The sequence below is a fragment of the Myotis davidii genome, unplaced genomic scaffold (genome assembly GCF_000327345.1).
Source record: "Myotis davidii unplaced genomic scaffold, ASM32734v1 scaffold904, whole genome shotgun sequence".
Taxonomy (NCBI): Eukaryota; Metazoa; Chordata; class Mammalia; order Chiroptera; family Vespertilionidae; genus Myotis; species Myotis davidii.
Genome location: NW_006295888.1, coordinates 129,918 through 145,971, shown reverse-complemented (window position 1 = coordinate 145,971; position 16,054 = coordinate 129,918). Strand labels below are relative to the sequence as shown.

The 16,054-nt window shown below is 46.9% G+C and overlaps 2 long non-coding RNA genes across 2 annotated transcripts in view; both read left to right on the top strand.

Annotated features, from left to right (window-relative positions):
* The window catches only part of LOC102761517, a 54,807-nt gene extending 50,544 nt beyond the window's left edge, over nt 1–4,263 (top strand). Inside the window, exon 4 of the long non-coding RNA XR_436029.2 lies at nt 4,199–4,263. This is a non-coding gene — a long non-coding RNA (uncharacterized LOC102761517). The remainder of the gene's footprint in view (nt 1–4,198) is intronic.
* A 1,651-nt stretch (nt 4,264–5,914) lies between these two features.
* LOC107184250 lies at nt 5,915–11,526 on the top strand. Its single transcript, XR_001515076.1, has 3 exons — nt 5,915–6,001; nt 7,646–7,649; nt 11,510–11,526. It is a non-coding gene; the product is annotated as an uncharacterized LOC107184250 (long non-coding RNA).
* The last annotated feature ends 4,528 nt before the right edge of the window (nt 11,527–16,054 follow it).

The window sequence follows — 16,054 nt, the reverse complement described above, 5'->3', positions numbered from 1 at the left end:
CCCTCCTGGCCAGGCCCCGGGATGAGGCAGGGCCAGGCCCTCGCTCGCTCCCTGCCCGCCGCCCCCCCCTCCCCCACTTCCAAATGGTTCCCAGAACCCAGCCACCATGCTAAGGTTGCCCAGACAACAACGTTCATTCCTGCAAGAAGAGATTTTTTTTTTTAATGTTAAAAAGGGGAAGAAGGAAAAAAAAAATAACAAGGCACAAACGTACGAGTGAGCGAATTCTGCTTCCAGCTACAATGTACAGAAATCAAAAAGGATTAACAAGATTTTTTTTTTCATTTAATTTCCTGTACACCAGAAGCCTTTGTTAAGAGATCAGAGATATTGCTATTTATTGAATTTTTAATATGATCGTTATTAAAAGGCAGTGCACATGTGTCGTTTTCCCCTCTCTTTCTTTTCCTTTTTTTTTTATTTTATTTTATTTTAACAGGCACGGGTGTAAAAATCAAATGAAGCATGATTTGTTTGATTTCGGTGGTTTTATAATATGTGGGGGGGATTCGAGATATATGCAGCTATAGTACATCTTTAAAATTTTACAAAGAAACGAGATCAAAGGCCCCCTCGTCTCTTGAATGGGTCTGGGCCTTACAATGAAAGACTTGGTCGTTATGGGGTAAGCCTTCCAATACCTCAGGCAGCCAGGAGTCATTTGAAACATGCCTTCTGGTCCAGTATGATCCATTTGTGAGAAAGCAAATGAGCCCTGGCCGGTGTGGCTCAGTTGGTTGGAGCCTCACCCTGTGGACCGAAAGGCTGCCGGTTCGATTCCCGGTCAGGGCATGTACCCGGGTCTGATCCCCTGGAGGGGTATGTACGAGAGATGACCGATAGCTGTTTCTCTCTCACATCTATGTTTCTCTCTCTCTCTCTCTCTCCCGTCCCTCTTTCTCTTAAAAAAAAGGAAAAAAAAAGGCAAATGAAAGAAAAGGGCAATGATTTAGACCAGTGATCGGCATACTTGCGGCTCGGCAAACCGCAGCTCACGAGCCATGCGGCTCTTTGGCCCCTTGAGAGTGGCGGTATTTTGTGGAAGACCCACACTCCAGAGGCCAAAGAGCTGCAGGTGGCTCGAGAGCCACGGATTTAAACTCCAATCCATCCCTGGTGGTGGGCCCTGTAGGACAAGTGTCCTTCCATGTGCAGAGCCCTGGCTGATTTCTAAGGAAGCTCCACTCATTCACAAGGTTGACGCACCCTGGCCAGTGTGGGTCAGTGGATAGAGCGTCAGCCTGGTGACTTAAGGGTCCTGGGTTCAATTCCAGTCAAGGTCACATGCCTGGGTTGCAGGCTTGATCCCCAGTGGGGGGAGTGCAGGAGGCAGCCGATCCATGATTCTCTCTCGTCATTGATGTTTCTCTCTCTCTCTCCCTCTCCCTTCCTCTCTGAAATCAATAAAAATATTTTTTTTAAATAATATCGGATGACCAGCGCTTCTGCATGTGTTGTGTCCTCTGACTCTTACAACAATCAGGAGAGAAAGGAAGTATTTTGGCCCCATTTTCCACATAGAAACCTCAGCTGCGAAGAGTTCAGTTGCTCCCCAATGTCCCATTGCAATGCCCCTCACTCTCTCGCACAACAAAACATGGAGGGAACGGAGACCTGGAAGGAAGCCGTGGCCAGGGACAGAGGACGAGAAGGACACGGGGCACACAAGGTCTGAGCCAAGACCCCCCCATCTGGCCGTGGGCAGAGCCATCCACGCCGACCTGGTCCTGGCCTCTTAGCCACTCAGAGTCTTTGCTCCCTTGGTTCCTCTTTGTTTGTTGGATCAACCACACCTTCACCTGCGGCGGAGACACCGGAAGCCACAGTCCTGGGTCCTCTTATCTCCTGTCTCCTTGGCTGGTTGCCTGGGAAACCCAGATGACAGCCACCTCACAGCCTGGCCCGCGTGGGAGCTCGACCAGCGCTTGGTGAACCGGCTCAGGGCAGTGCTCTCGGGTTGGAAGTGTGTCTAGAAGCATGTTTAGCATCACAAACCCAAATCCTGCTGTCTGATCATTTACCGGGTTGCCACCCCAAAGCCCCACTCCAGCCCTGTGGCATGGCCTGCTGGACACGACCGGACGGCCACGGGGCGGCTTGGTGACCATTCATCGAGGCACCTGCAACATCTGAGGCATCAGCTCCAAGTCGAAGTCCGGTCATCAGGGCGGTGTTTGTTTTTGGAGTCCCCCATGTTCCCTGAACCTCCTAATGCACCCCCCAATCAAAGGCCTTTTAGCTCTTCCCTGTGTGGCTCAGCGGTTGAGAGTTGGCCCAGGATTCAAAAGGTCACAGGTTTGATTCCCAGATGGGGCACAGGCCAGGGTTGCTGGCTCCATCCCCAGTGGGGGGCGTGCAGGAGGCAGCCAATCAGTGATTCTCTCTGATCATTGATGTTTCTCTCTCTCTCTCTTTCTCTCTCTCTCTCTCCGTCTTTTTTACTCTCTGAAATCAATAAAAATATATTTTAAAAAAGGTTTTTAAAGTCATGTATGTGGCTCACTATAAGTGTGATGATAATGAGGATTTTTTTTTAATGTCTCTTATCCATTCTCTTATTAAAACAAACAACACCTACTGTGTGTCAGGGACCATGCTGGATGCTGGGCTTTGCTGCTTACGTCTCCATATCAAAAATATAAGTCTTTGTTTTGCTATGGTTGCAAAGATCAAAACATTTCTATATGTGACACGGCACCAGAGTTAAGTGAGGGTTTTTCAAAATGCTGGCACGCCGAGCTCAAAAGGTTCGCCATCCCTGGTCTAGGCCCTGGAGTGCATGGCGCTTATTGAGATAGAATTGCTATTGGGGCGAATTGCGTGGCTCCCAGGGGACTGTATTGAAGCAACAGGTTTTCTCATAATGAGGCCTATTTGATAATCCCCAACATTCGCCTTTTAGGTTCACAGGCAGATAATCACCCCATTTCCTGGGTCCCATGCAAATGTTTCTTCCAATATTAGAGAAAATGCGCACTGTATCTGGAAATAGAGGAGTGGGAGTTCGATATTTATATTTTTTAATCCTCACCCAAGGATATTTTCCCATTGATTTTTAGGGAGAGTGGGAGAGAGAGGGAGACAGATACATTCGCCTTTTAGGTTCACAGGCAGATAATCACCCCATTTCCTGGGTCCCATGTAAATGTTTCTTCCAATATTAGAGAAAATGCGCACTGTATCTGGAAATAGAGGAGTGGGAGTTCGATATTTATATTTTTTAATCCTCACCCAAGGATATTTTCCCATTGATTTTTAGGGAGAGTGGGAGAGAGGGGGAGACAGAGAAATACCGATGTGAGAGGAACACATCGATTGGCTGCCTCCTGCACACGCCCCGTCCAGGGCCTGGCCCGGGGAGGAGCCTGCAACGGAGGTACGTGCCCTTGATCAGATTCGAACCCAGGACCCTTTGGTCCACAGGCCGATGCTCTCATCGATATTTATTTGTGCAGAAAATATCATCCTGGGAAAAGTTATAGTTACCAACACTTTTCCATAGGAAGAGAACCAGTGAGGGAGGTGATACAGACAGAAGCTGCTACAGACAGATTCATCCAGGCAGTAATTTCAGATACTAAGCATATTAAGTCCATCCCATGATTTTTCATTAGCCTGTAAAGTTTAATGGTAATTTCTCATGTCTTCAGGGTTGATGATCACGTTTAATACTCTTTTCTCTCTATTTGGATGAATGTATAGTCGCACATAATCAGTAGCTAAGGAAATAAAATCTAGGTAACTTGAGACATACAAATATTAAAATCCAATAATTCAGGGCCAGCTGGTGGGGCTCAGTGGTTGAGCGTCGCCCTATGAACCAGGAGGTCACGGTTCGATTCCCGGTCAGGGCACATGCCCGGGTTGTGGGCTCAATCCCCAGTGTGGGGCGTGCAGGAGGCAGCCGATCCATGATTCTCTCTCATCATTGATGTTTCTCTTTCTCTCTCCTTCTCCCTCCCTCTCTGAAATCAATGCAAATATATATATATTTTAAATCCAATAATTCAGATAGTTTTTCTTGAAATATTAAGGTTTATTGCATGTTACATTAAAAAAAAAGAATAAATAAAATTACCTGGGGGGAAAAATACAATAATTCAGTCTCAATGGAAACTCAAGAAAGCATGATATACAATGAATGCTACGTACTCTCTTCTCTCTATTTAACTTTGTCTATTTTGTTTTCTTATCACAGGGACACAGCGGAAGCGCTTGTTGCTTTCACACTTGGAAGGCTGGTGACCTTTGAACCCCGCCACCGTGAGGGTAAGTGCTCAGCATAAAATGAGTCGCCCAATGAAAGGTGACCATTCTTGTAATCATTATGAAGTAATATTTTCAATATCGTCTTAGATCGTTGAGTTTGAATAGACGTCCTTGACTTTGGGTGACTTTTTACAACCGTCTCAAACCCAAGCTCTAGACGTAACATGTCGCCTTTTCCTCCTGATGTCACTTAGAATCGATGGGAAATCTCTGATCAGTTGTCTGGGTCCTGATACATTACGGCAGTTAGTATAGTCCAACTGTCCACACAGAGAATGTGTATGATTCTACAAGGCGTGGGTGATGCCACAGCTCTGTGTTAATTCAGCTCTCTGGCCATCTTACTATTGACTGTCTACATTTACTGAATAGATGCCCGGCTGGCGTGGCTCAGTGATTGAGCGTCCACCTATGAACCAGGAAGTCATGGGTTGATTCCCGGTCAAGGGCACATGCCCGGGTTGTGGGCTCGATCCCCAGTAAGGGGCGTGCGGGAGGCAGCCGGTCAGTGATTCTCTCTCATCATTGATGTTTATCTCTCTTGCTCTCCCTCTCCCTTCCTCTCTGAAATCAATCAAAATATATTTTTTTAAAAAGTTTTTGCACAGAGAAAGATCCAGAAAAATATGCCTGAATGGTAGTAAAGGTTTAAAAAAAAAAGATTTTCTACTGATTTTCTATTTATCCTGCTAAAAGAGCACTGAGAAGTGCCCTTTTATGTTTTATAAATAAACTAGAGGCCCGGTGCACGAATTCATGCACCAGTGGGGTCCCTTGGCCTGTCCTCTGGGATTGGGCCAAAACCGGCCCTCCGACATCCCCCAAGGGGTCCCAGATTGCAAGAAGGCACAGGCCAGGCTGAGGGACCCCACCGATGCATGATCAGGACCAGAAAGGGCCGCAGGAGGTTGGCCAGCCAGGGGAGAGACCGCGGGAGGGCTCCAGGGCATATCCAGCCCATCTCACTCGGTCCAGATCGGCTGGACCCCAGCAGCAAGCTAACCTTCCGGTTGGAGTGTCTGCCCCCTGGTGGTCAGTGCACGTCATAGCGAGCAGCTGAGCCGCCTTAGCATATCATTAGCATGTTACACTTTGATTGGTTGAACAGACAACTGGCGACCGGACACTTAGCATATTAGGCTTTTATTATATAGGATGGACTCAAACGTCAAGTGGGGAAAGTAGACAGAGGAAGGCGGACACTTGAAGTCGACACGTCCAAGGTCACATGTAATCCGCACACACACTGCTGCAGAACCTCCCGTGTTTGTCAAGTTCACTGATCACTTCCTTTTCCGTTTATCTGACGACCAGCGCTATGTCTTATGGGTGAGAGGCAAGCGAACTGATTTCTCCTTCGCCTGTAGTTATTAGAAGATGCACGTCAAACCCCTGATTGGAAACCGTCTGTGTCATGAGACACTGAGTGGGTCCTCAGTCCAGTCATAAAAGCCTCTTTGGAGACATCAATGCTGCAAAGCTACACGGCAGCCCGTAGCTTGTGCCGTCAATGAATCCCAAGCCTTAGCCAGCTAGGCCCCCATGCGTGCCTTTGCTTATAATGACAATTACTGAAAGATCGTCTACATTTATAAACATTCTCAAATGTCTTGCCGTGGCCAGTTCTGCTCAGTGGGATAGAGCGTCGGCCTGCAGACCAAAGGGTCCCGGGTTCGATTCGGGTCAAGGGCATCTACTTCAGTTGCAGGCTCGGCCCCGGCCCGGGGCCCTGGTTGGCATTCGTGCACGAGGCAACCAACCGATGTGTCTCTCTCACATCGATGTTTCTCTCTGTCTCTCCCTCTCTCTTCCACTCTCCCTAAAATCAGTGGAAAAATATTTTCGAGTGAGAATGAACAAAACAATAACAAAAAAAGTTCTTCTGCCCTTTGTCTGCTTAAGGATTATTTTTATAAAAGGTATCCAATTCTAAATCAGCCTCATTCTCTCGTTTTTATTATAGCGCGTGGGCCCGTTTTTAATTAAAGCGGCCTGCGTTGTAATGAGCTGGCAATGCATTGGCATTCAATTAATGAGCTTTGAAAAGAACCATATTTCCATATTCATACAACCTCCTCTGCCTTTTCCCTTTTAAAATGATATAAAGATAATTATTTGAGAAAAGGCAACTCCAAAATCAAGAGTTTCAGCCCTACCTGGTTTGGCTCAGTGGATAGAGCATCGGCCTGTGGACTGAAGGGTTCCAGGTTCGATTCCCGGTCAGGGCCCATGCCTGGGTTGCAGGCACCATCCCCCAGTAGGGGGCGTGCAGGAGGCAGCCGATCCATGATTCTCTCTCATCACTGATGTTTCTGTCTCTCTTTGCTCCCTTCCTCTCTGAAATCAATAAAAATATATTTAAAAAAAAAAAAAAAGAGGAGTTTCAAAACCAAGAGCTGATGAATGACTTCCCTTCTAGAAAACCCACAAAGGTGCACCCTACCTTCGTGGACATCCCCAAATTCCTCACAAGGTGGAGACTACACAACCTGTCAGAAATGAGACCACCATTGTCCTGTGGGAATTATTCAGCTCGAAAGGCTGAGGTTTTCTGGAAACTTCCATTTGAGCCATCTTCCCCTTATGATCATTTGATATTAATTCTACCTCTGTGTACACGTCCCCTTTTCCGTGGCCGGCATCCCTCGTTCAATATTCCTCGATTTTTGCAATGAATCGGGCCAGTTGGATTTGCTTTCGTTTCAACTCAGGTACCTGGGACGGATTTTCAGTGGGATCCTGACTGCGTTTCCTCTTTTTATGAATTCGGGATATTTCACACGATCTAAAAATCCTTTGTTCTCTTGCCCTCCCGTGAGGGGGCGAAATCATCTCGCCGTCTTCCAGTTTCCGTTGCAGCTCTTTGATGTGGCATTATCTTATTCCCTCCGCGGTGAACGTCCTCTCAGGCAATAATCCCTTTTTCTCCGCAACAAAAGAATCTGGACTTTTTCATTAAAGTCCAGTTGGGCAAAATACAGCCATCTGTTTGACTCTGTGTCTCCGTGTCACGTCGCTTTGATGAGAGAACAGACGCCCAACTGATGGTAATTGGACGGGTACCCAGTGTCTTAACTTCAGCGCTGTTTTCGTAGGTGGATGCCTGGACCCGGCCCAGCCTTCGCCCTAATTGATGCAAACACGGGGTGTGTGGAGTCACCGCTATCCCTTTACTAAGTTGCGTCTCTGTTTGCTCCTTCAGAGCTGAAGGCACCTCTTTGTCTTTCTTGGAGCTGCCATGCGTTTCTGACTGGAGAGCAATGTCTTGTCCCCCTGTCCCTTCTGAAGACCCTGGCCCTCAGGGCTCCCTCTCTTCTCCCCAAACTCCACTTCTGGGTGTTTGATTTTCCCACTTGTGATTTCACACTTCCTCCAGGCCGGTCCTGAGACCTGGAAGAATGCCTTGCCTTTCAAGCCGGCCCCTCCCCTGGCTTTGAATCCCACCTCTGGGACAAAGCCCCCTTTGTGTGTTCCGTGGCCTGGGGAGTGGTGTGGGGAAGTGGGTAATGAATGTCTCCGCATATGTGGTGGGGAGGGCCGGGGGTGAGAAAATAGAATGGGTAATTGGATTTGGAACAAACAGGCTCATTATCCGAACTCAAGACACCAAAACATGAAGTTAAAATCAATGGGCTATGTATCACTTAGTTCTGTCATATATTGCAAATCCCACAAAGGGAGGGGTAGGTAGGAGACTTTGTTGGATTTGTGTCCAACCTCTTCCGCCCAGGACTGGCCAAGTAACTCCGAACGCAGCAACTATCCACCACCTCTCCGAGAGAGAGGGGCAAATGGCACTATTTTTTATATTTTTAATATATTTTTGTTTATTTCAGACAGGAAGGAAGAGGGAGAGAGAGAGAGAAACATCCATGATGAGAGAGAATCATGGATCGGCAGCCTCCTGCACGCCCCCTACTAGGGATTGAGCCTGCAACCCGGCCATGTGCCCTTGACTGGAATCGAACCTGAGACCCTTCAGTCCGCAAGCCGATGCTCTATCCACTGAGCCATACCGGCTAGGGCGGCACTGTGTTTCAATTAGAAGAAACCTTGAAGGACATGGGAAGAGCCTCTAGCTCAGTGGTTCTCAACCTGTGGATCGCTACCCCTTTGGCGGTCGAACAACCCTTTCACGGGGGTCGCCTAAGACCATCCTGCATATCAGATATTTACATGACGATTCATAACAGTAGCAACATAACAGTGATGAAGTAGCAACGAAAATAACTTTATGGCTGGGGGGGCACCACAACATGAGGCACTGTATTTAAAGGGTCAGAAGGGTGAGAACCACTGAGCTCGAGGCTCTTCCCATGTCCTTCAAGGTTTCTTCTAATTGAAACACAGTGCCGCCCTAGCCGGTATGGCTCAGTGGATAGAGCATCGGCTTACGGACTGAAGGGTCTCAGGTTCGATTGCAGTCAAGGGCGCACGGTCCGGTTGCAGGCTCAATCCCTAGTAGGGGGCGTGCAGGAGGCTGCCGATCCATGATTCTCTCTCATCATGGATGTTTCTCTCTCTCTCTCCCTCTCCCTTCCTCTCTAATATATATATATATTTTAAAGGAAAAAGTTCTATAGGAGCCTAAAATCTGTGTCTGGGGTGGGGGTGAGGGGCATGTAAGGAATATTTTATACACTTTTACATGGTGTAAATTATCTAGAAAGTCAACAGACAACCTATAGGCATTAACCTGTATCTATCGCCACCATATTTCCGTGCGCTAAGCAAAGGGCCATGAAATTGGGGGTAAGACGGATATGTGTGCATTCATTTTATACATTCATCTTCAAGTAGGTTTCACTAGACATAGTATGTACAGGTGCCAGAAGCCAGGGCAGCGTTATACTTTTGTGCAGGTGCCCGCATACGTACTTACTTGTAAAGAGTAAGAGCCACATGCTCTGGCCGGTTTGGCTCAGCGAATAGAGCGTCGGCCTGCGGACTGAAGGGTCCCAGGTTCGATTCCGGCAAGGCGCATATACCTTGGTTGCGGGCACATCTCCAGTAGGTGGTGTGCAGGAGGCAGCTGATTGATGTTTCTCTCTCGATGTTTCTGACTCTCTATCTCTCTCCCTTCCTCTCTGTAAAAAATCAATAAAATATATTTTTATTTTTATTTTTATTTTTTTAAAATATATTTTATTGAACTTTTACAGAGAGGAAGGGAGAGAGATAGAGAGCCAGAAACATCGATGAGAGAGAAACATTGATCAGCTGCCTCCTGCACATCCCCCACTGGGGATGTGCCCGCAACACAGGTACATGCCCTTGACCGGAATCGAACCCGGGACCCTTCAGTCCGCAGGCCGACGCTCTATCCACTGAGCCAAACCGGTTTCGGCAATAAAATATATTTTTTTTAAAAAAGAAAGAAAACGGTGCTACATCTACACAATGGAATACTACGCTGCGGTAAAAAAGAAGGAATTCTTACCCTTTGCAGCAGCATGGGTGGACCTGCAGAGCATTATGCTAAGCGAAATACTAGTAAGCCAGTTGCAGAAAGCTAAATATCACAGGATCTCACTCATTTATAAAATATAATGAACAACACAGACTGATGAACAAAAACAGATCCAGGGACAGAGAAGCATCTATCAGACGGTCAAACCTCAGAGGGGAGGCAGGGGAGGGCGAAGGGGCGGGGGAGAGACCAACCAGTGAGCTCCTATGCGTATAGGTGTATCCTCTGGTCACAGACAATGGGGTGGTGAAGGCTGGAGGGGGTGGGAGGAGCGAGGGAGAGGTAATACTTTCAACACTAAAGATTTTTAAACAAGAGAGAGAGAAGGGTCTATGTAGCGGGGAGACGGAGGCACTGTCATGGACCTTGCTTGGTGCAACCCCTTTGGATTAAGGTTTTGCGACTGTTAGACTCACAGTTATATTGACTGAATTCTAATTTCTAACTAGAAATCTCAGCCCGGCCGGTGTGGCTCAGTGGTTGAGCCTCGACCTATGAACCAGGAGGTCACGGTTCCATTCCTGGTCAGGGCACAGGCCCGGGTTGTGGGCTCCATCCCCAGTGTGGGGCATGCAGGAGGCAGCCCATCACCGATTCTCTCTCATCATTGATGTTTCTCTCTCCCCCCGCCTTCCTCTTGGAAATTAATATCTATTGTCTGCAGAGCAAAAGTGTCCAGGCCAGCCACCCCCAGAAATGACTGAGCAAAAATCCTCTGCTCTTGAAAATGATGAATAACCTTTCCCCATCGACCAAGGAGCAAACCTGCCGGATGAAAGTCTCAAAGATTCCCCCCCACGCAGCCGGCGGCCTGTCCCCGCACTCAGCCCCGGCCCTCCCCACCTCTGCCTCTTTGATTTGAGAGCATTAGGAAGCTGTGTCCTCTTTTTATTTCCATGGTAATTGCTGTCGGTGGGTAAGCATCTTATTTTTATCAGAGCCGTGGGGCTGGAGTCATTTTCCGAGTCTCCCTTTGATGCCCCTGGAATGAAACGCAGCACGGCCACGCGCTGCCCACGCTGTATGTCGCGGAGTCAGAAGCGGAGTCAGAAGGCGGTGTGATGAGCATCGCAGGCATCAAAACGCTCGCGGACAGGATGTAAGGGACTTGTCAGCCGCGTTAGCAGGATCCCCCGTGGAAGCGCGGCCCAGCCACGGCCCAAAGGATGCTGCGGTTACACCCCTGACTCTGCGTGTCATCACCTTTGAAAAATTCTGAGAAGTGGCTTTGGCTAGCATGCCTTGTCGGGGGCGAACGTTTCTGTGCGTGTGTATCAGTAAGTTGATAGCGAAGCTACTGTTCCAGCTACTGATCAGTGCATCTTAAAACAAAGGGTTGTTTTAATGAAGAAGAAACCAACCAGCCCCCGATAAGGTCCAAAAGTTTAGATGGGTTTGTTTTTTTGTTTTTTTTTTAAGAATTAGGGCCCTGCCCTGACCAGTTTGGCTCAGTGGATAGAGAGTCAGCCTGCGGACTGAAGGGTCCCAGGTTCGATTCCGGCCAAGGGCATGTACCTGGGTTGCGGGCACATCCCCAGTGGGGAGTGTGCAGGAGGCAGCTGATCGATGTTTCTCTCTCATCGATGTTTCTAACTCTCTATCCCTCTCCCTTCCTCTCTGTAAAAACTCAATAAAACATATTTTTTAAAAATAGGGTCCTTGCCTGGCCAGTGTGGCTCAGTGGTTGAGTGTCCGCCTATGAACCAGGAAGTCACATTTCGATTCCTGGTCAGGGCCTCAAGCCTGGGTTGCCAGCTTGATCCTCAGTAGGGGGCATGCAGGAGGCAGCCAATCAATGATTCTTTCTTGTCGTTGATGTTTCTATCTCTCTCTCCCTCTCCCTTCCTCTCTCTGAAATCAATAAAAATACATTTTTTAAAAAAAAAGAATTAGTGGCCTCTAATGTGAGGAAAATCCACAAATCTTTAATTAGTAGCTTTTTATTAGATAAAGAAAATAAATCCTTCAACCTTTAACTAAACGAAGGCTTAAAAGATTTTGTGAGGTGAGAAGATATGACGATCGCATGTTAAATATATACTGTGACGAAAATAGGTAAAGAAAGCATTAGCTAAAATGTCCACTTGGAACGTGATTTAAAATTCTACCTTCCTGTTAGCAGGTTAACATCAATTTTATCTTGAAATGGGTCCAGAGGCAGGAGCAATTCTCTCGCTAAAAATAAAACGTCAGGCCTCCCCTGCTTGCAATGCGAAGTTAATAAGGGCTAGTAATATATATGTAAATACTTACATATCCAGATCACAGGAAAATTCAGAGGTATTATTAGAAAGCCAGCTTTTAAATGGTATATAATGTTTGTTCTACAAGCAAGTTGGGTGATTTTAAATTAAAACTTGAAATTATCTAGGCCAAAGGGAAAAGTTTGAACAGCATAGATTGGAGAAAGAGCAGTGGAGAGACAAATAGCAATGTAGGAAATTTTATTTTCAAAAACTAGTAATAATGAGACAGGATTCCCTCAGAATTAAATATATATTTATACGTCTCCTATATAATGCAAGGGTAGTATGCAAATTGTCCCCTCAACTGGGAGGTTGTCCGGGAGTTTGACTAGAGGGCAGGGCCAGTCGGGGGAAGGGAGGGAGTACCTGGCCAGCAGCTGGCAGCTGCTAAGGGGCCATACCAGTGCACAAATTTCATGCACTGGGCCTCTAGTCTACACTAATAAAAGAGAAAGATGCAAATTGACCACACCTTCGCGACACCCAACAGCCAGTCAGAAGTGAGTATGCAAATTAACCCAACAAAGATGGTGGGTTAATTTGCATAGCAGGTGCTGAGCGGCTGGGGGGGAGGGTGGTGGGACACAGGCATTCCGCACGGCCCCAGCCGCTCTGGGCCTCTGGGCAGCGTGGGAAGGCGGAAAGGTGGCTCCAGGCCGCAGTGAAGGCAGAAAGGTGGCTCCATCCAGAGCAAAGGCAGTGCTGGCAGCCAGGGGAAGGAAGGCCCATTCTTGCACGAATCTTCGTGCATCAGGCCTCTAGTATGTATATACATGTATGTAAATTACCAGGTCACCAACGCTAAAGAAAACCTTTAAAATAACGTGTGGTTGTCTGTTGATCATTTTTCATGAGTGGCAGACTGATTTTTCCCCCCTTACCAACTCTTTAAAAATGTGAGTTAACATTCTGAATCTCCCAGTATTTTAGCTTATCTACGTAATGACCCTGTGTGTAATAATCCCCGAAAAAAATAATTCCCACTAAAACTAAAGGTGTGAAAATGGCTCCCGTGTGGGAAATGTTAATTTTGCAAAATGACTGGGCCCCAAAATGTTGGTGTTTTTAGTAGGTTGAGATTGATAACAGCAATAACATCTGCATCTGAAAGCTGAGCCTTTTCATGTTCCTTCAAAAGGGAAATGTCCCTGGCCCTAGCTGGTGTGGCTCAGTGGATACAGTGTCGGCCTGCAGACTTGAAAGGTCCCAGGTTCGATTCCAGTCAAGGGCACATGCCCAGGTTGTCAGTTCGATCCCCAGTAGGGGGCGTCCAGGAGGCAGCCAACCAATGATTCTCATCGTTGATGTTTCTATCTCTCTCTCTCCCTCCCCTTTCCTCTCTGAAGTCAATAAAAATGTATTTTGAAATGCCCCAAAATTATAAGGTGCAGTTTGGGCGAACTTGACCAACACCCTGTGTCCAAATAAATAATACCATGGCATCGAGCAAATGCGATTTTGTTTAGCCAGACTTGCCATTGTCGAATATTCATCGTTTGTAAGGCTATTATACAGGCTTGGCTTAATCTTACCATATACACATGTGGATATGGTTACTGGTTGGTAATGAAACGAATTGCGTTCGTTAAACATTGGTGTACGTTTCGATTCCGAAATCGCCATACTATAGCCTTCCAGTCCTGCAATGATGTAATTCTTCATCTTTTTTGTTGTTGTTGTTAATCCTCACCCGAGGATATTTTTCCATTGAATTTTAGAGAAAGTGGGAGGGCAGGGGAGAGACAGAGAGAGAGAAACATCAATGTGAGAGAGACAGATCGATTGGGTGCCTCCTGCACGTGCCCTGACCAGGGCCAGGGATGGAGCCTGCAATCCAGGTCCCTGCCCTTGACCGGAATCGAACCCGGAACCCTTCAGTCCACAGGCCGACGCTCTATCCACCCAGCCACTGAGCCAAACCGGCTAGGGCTCATCTTTCTTTTTATATATAACTGGAGCCTAAAGCTTAATTTCGCTGTAGGCGTCGGGGTCGGGTGAGGTCTTTGCAGTCCTGTGACAGGGTGGCCGTGAGGTTAGAGACGGAGGGATCTTCGAAGGAAACTTCAGAAAGGGGCATAGCTCAGAAGCCGGCAAATCTCTCCTCCCCCGCAGATGAAATAAAACACCTCAACATGCTTAAAATACATTGTAGAGCTCCCCTGTGAGAGCGTTTCCTTATATTTCATCCATCTACTCTTTTTTCTAAGAGCAATTCCCTGTATTTTCTCTTCCTGGGGAACAAATTGGCAACTGTTGAAATGTGCAGCTAAGTGATGCTCACAGCACTGATATTTTAAGGGTTGAAGAGAAAGTCACTCTTAAGGCATTTACGATCTCATTTAGAGCCTCATTCGGCTGAACCTGTATCATTTTTTTTTAAAGTATATACATCAGCCCTAGCCAGTGTGGCTCAGCGGATAGAGCGTCGGCCTGTGGACCAAAAGGGTCCCGGGTTCGATTCTGGTCAAGGGCACGTACCTCGGTTGCAGGCTCCTCCCTGGCCCGGGCCCTGGTCGGGGCTCATGCAGGAGGCAGCAAATCAATGCGTTTCTCTCACATCGATGTTTCTCTCTGTATTTTCCTCTCTCTTCCATGTTTGGCTCAGTGGTTGAGTGTCAATCTGCTAGTAGGAACCAGGAGGTCACATTTTGATTCCCTGTCATGGCACATGCCCGGATTGCAGGCTCCATCCCCAGTAGGGGGTGTGCAGGAGGCAGTTGATCAGTGATTCTCTCTCATCATGGTGGTTTCTATCTCTCCTTCTCCCTTCCTTTCTGAAATCAATAAAAATATTAAAAAAAAAAAAAGATTCCTGCACAGAAGAAAAACTTTGGAACTGTGGCTGCCTGGTATGTCTCCGCCCTGGTTCACATAATGACAGCTCCTTCAACTACACTGGGAAAGCACTGAACCGTTGATCCCAATCCTGAAGGAGGTTACTCTCCTCATCGGAGGCTGATTGACACTAAAAATAATAAATTAGAGGAGAAAAAGATTTTTACGGGATCTGTGCGCTGACAGGCAGGTTCAGGGTCCTCTCCCCCGCCGCACTTGACACTGAATTCTACACGGCTCAGCTCTGAGCCAGGGAGACGGGGCTGGGTGACGATTCCACGATGTTTATCTTCCACCATCTACCTCTTAAACATAGAAAATTAATTCGCCTCCTTAACAATGCAATAAAAAAGTGGGGCTCAGAACACGTTCTCTGTGGTTAAACAAACATTATTGTGGGCAGCCTCTGGCACAGGCAGGAGGGAAATCGTAAATGAAAAACTGTCATGGCTGGATTGCCCGGGATATCGCCTCTGAGACCTCCATCCCCTTCATCGGACCTCATAAGTTTATAAATTCAAAATCAATAGCCCGGGCTGCCGTATCTCTGGGAATCGGTGGGGAAAATATGTGTGAAGTGCCGTGTTTTAAAGCATCGCTGATAAGACAATGGAGTGGTCTGTTGGCTTTCAGCAGTTAGCACATCCAAATGAACTCATAATTATTTACGAGACGGTGGGATGGCTAAATGGATGGCATGTTCGGTTGTCTTTTTTAATTTCAGTAAATTTATTGTAGTTATTTTTTCATAGCTGTATGGAAGACATAAAAGTAGAGTTTGGAAAAGGAAGTCTAAAATATTCCTACTCTTTATCATAAGTAATGCCGGAATCATGGATTTTTAATTTTGATTCACTCTCCAAATGCAATGGTTTCTTCCTCCATGGAAATCCTTAACCACAGTGGCCATTTGCAGCCGATGAATTTTTTTATATATAAATAATTTATAAAGCCACATACACTTCTACTTTTACACCAAAAGAGAGGCGGGGGGGCAGGGGCGGGGGGAATTGCATCTTAAACTCTATTTACAAATTTACCTTGGCAGGCTCTCTGGCTGCCAACAGGAACCGTCGTTGCATATTTAATTTGCTCTTTTGTTACAACGGGGCGTAGGTTAGTTAATTTCAATTTTCGATTTCAAAAGCTATCAAATATGGCTCCGATGAGAAATCAATTTTTCTCAGCTGCCTCTGTTTTTGTGAAGGGCGGCTGCCCATTGGCCAATGGGGGG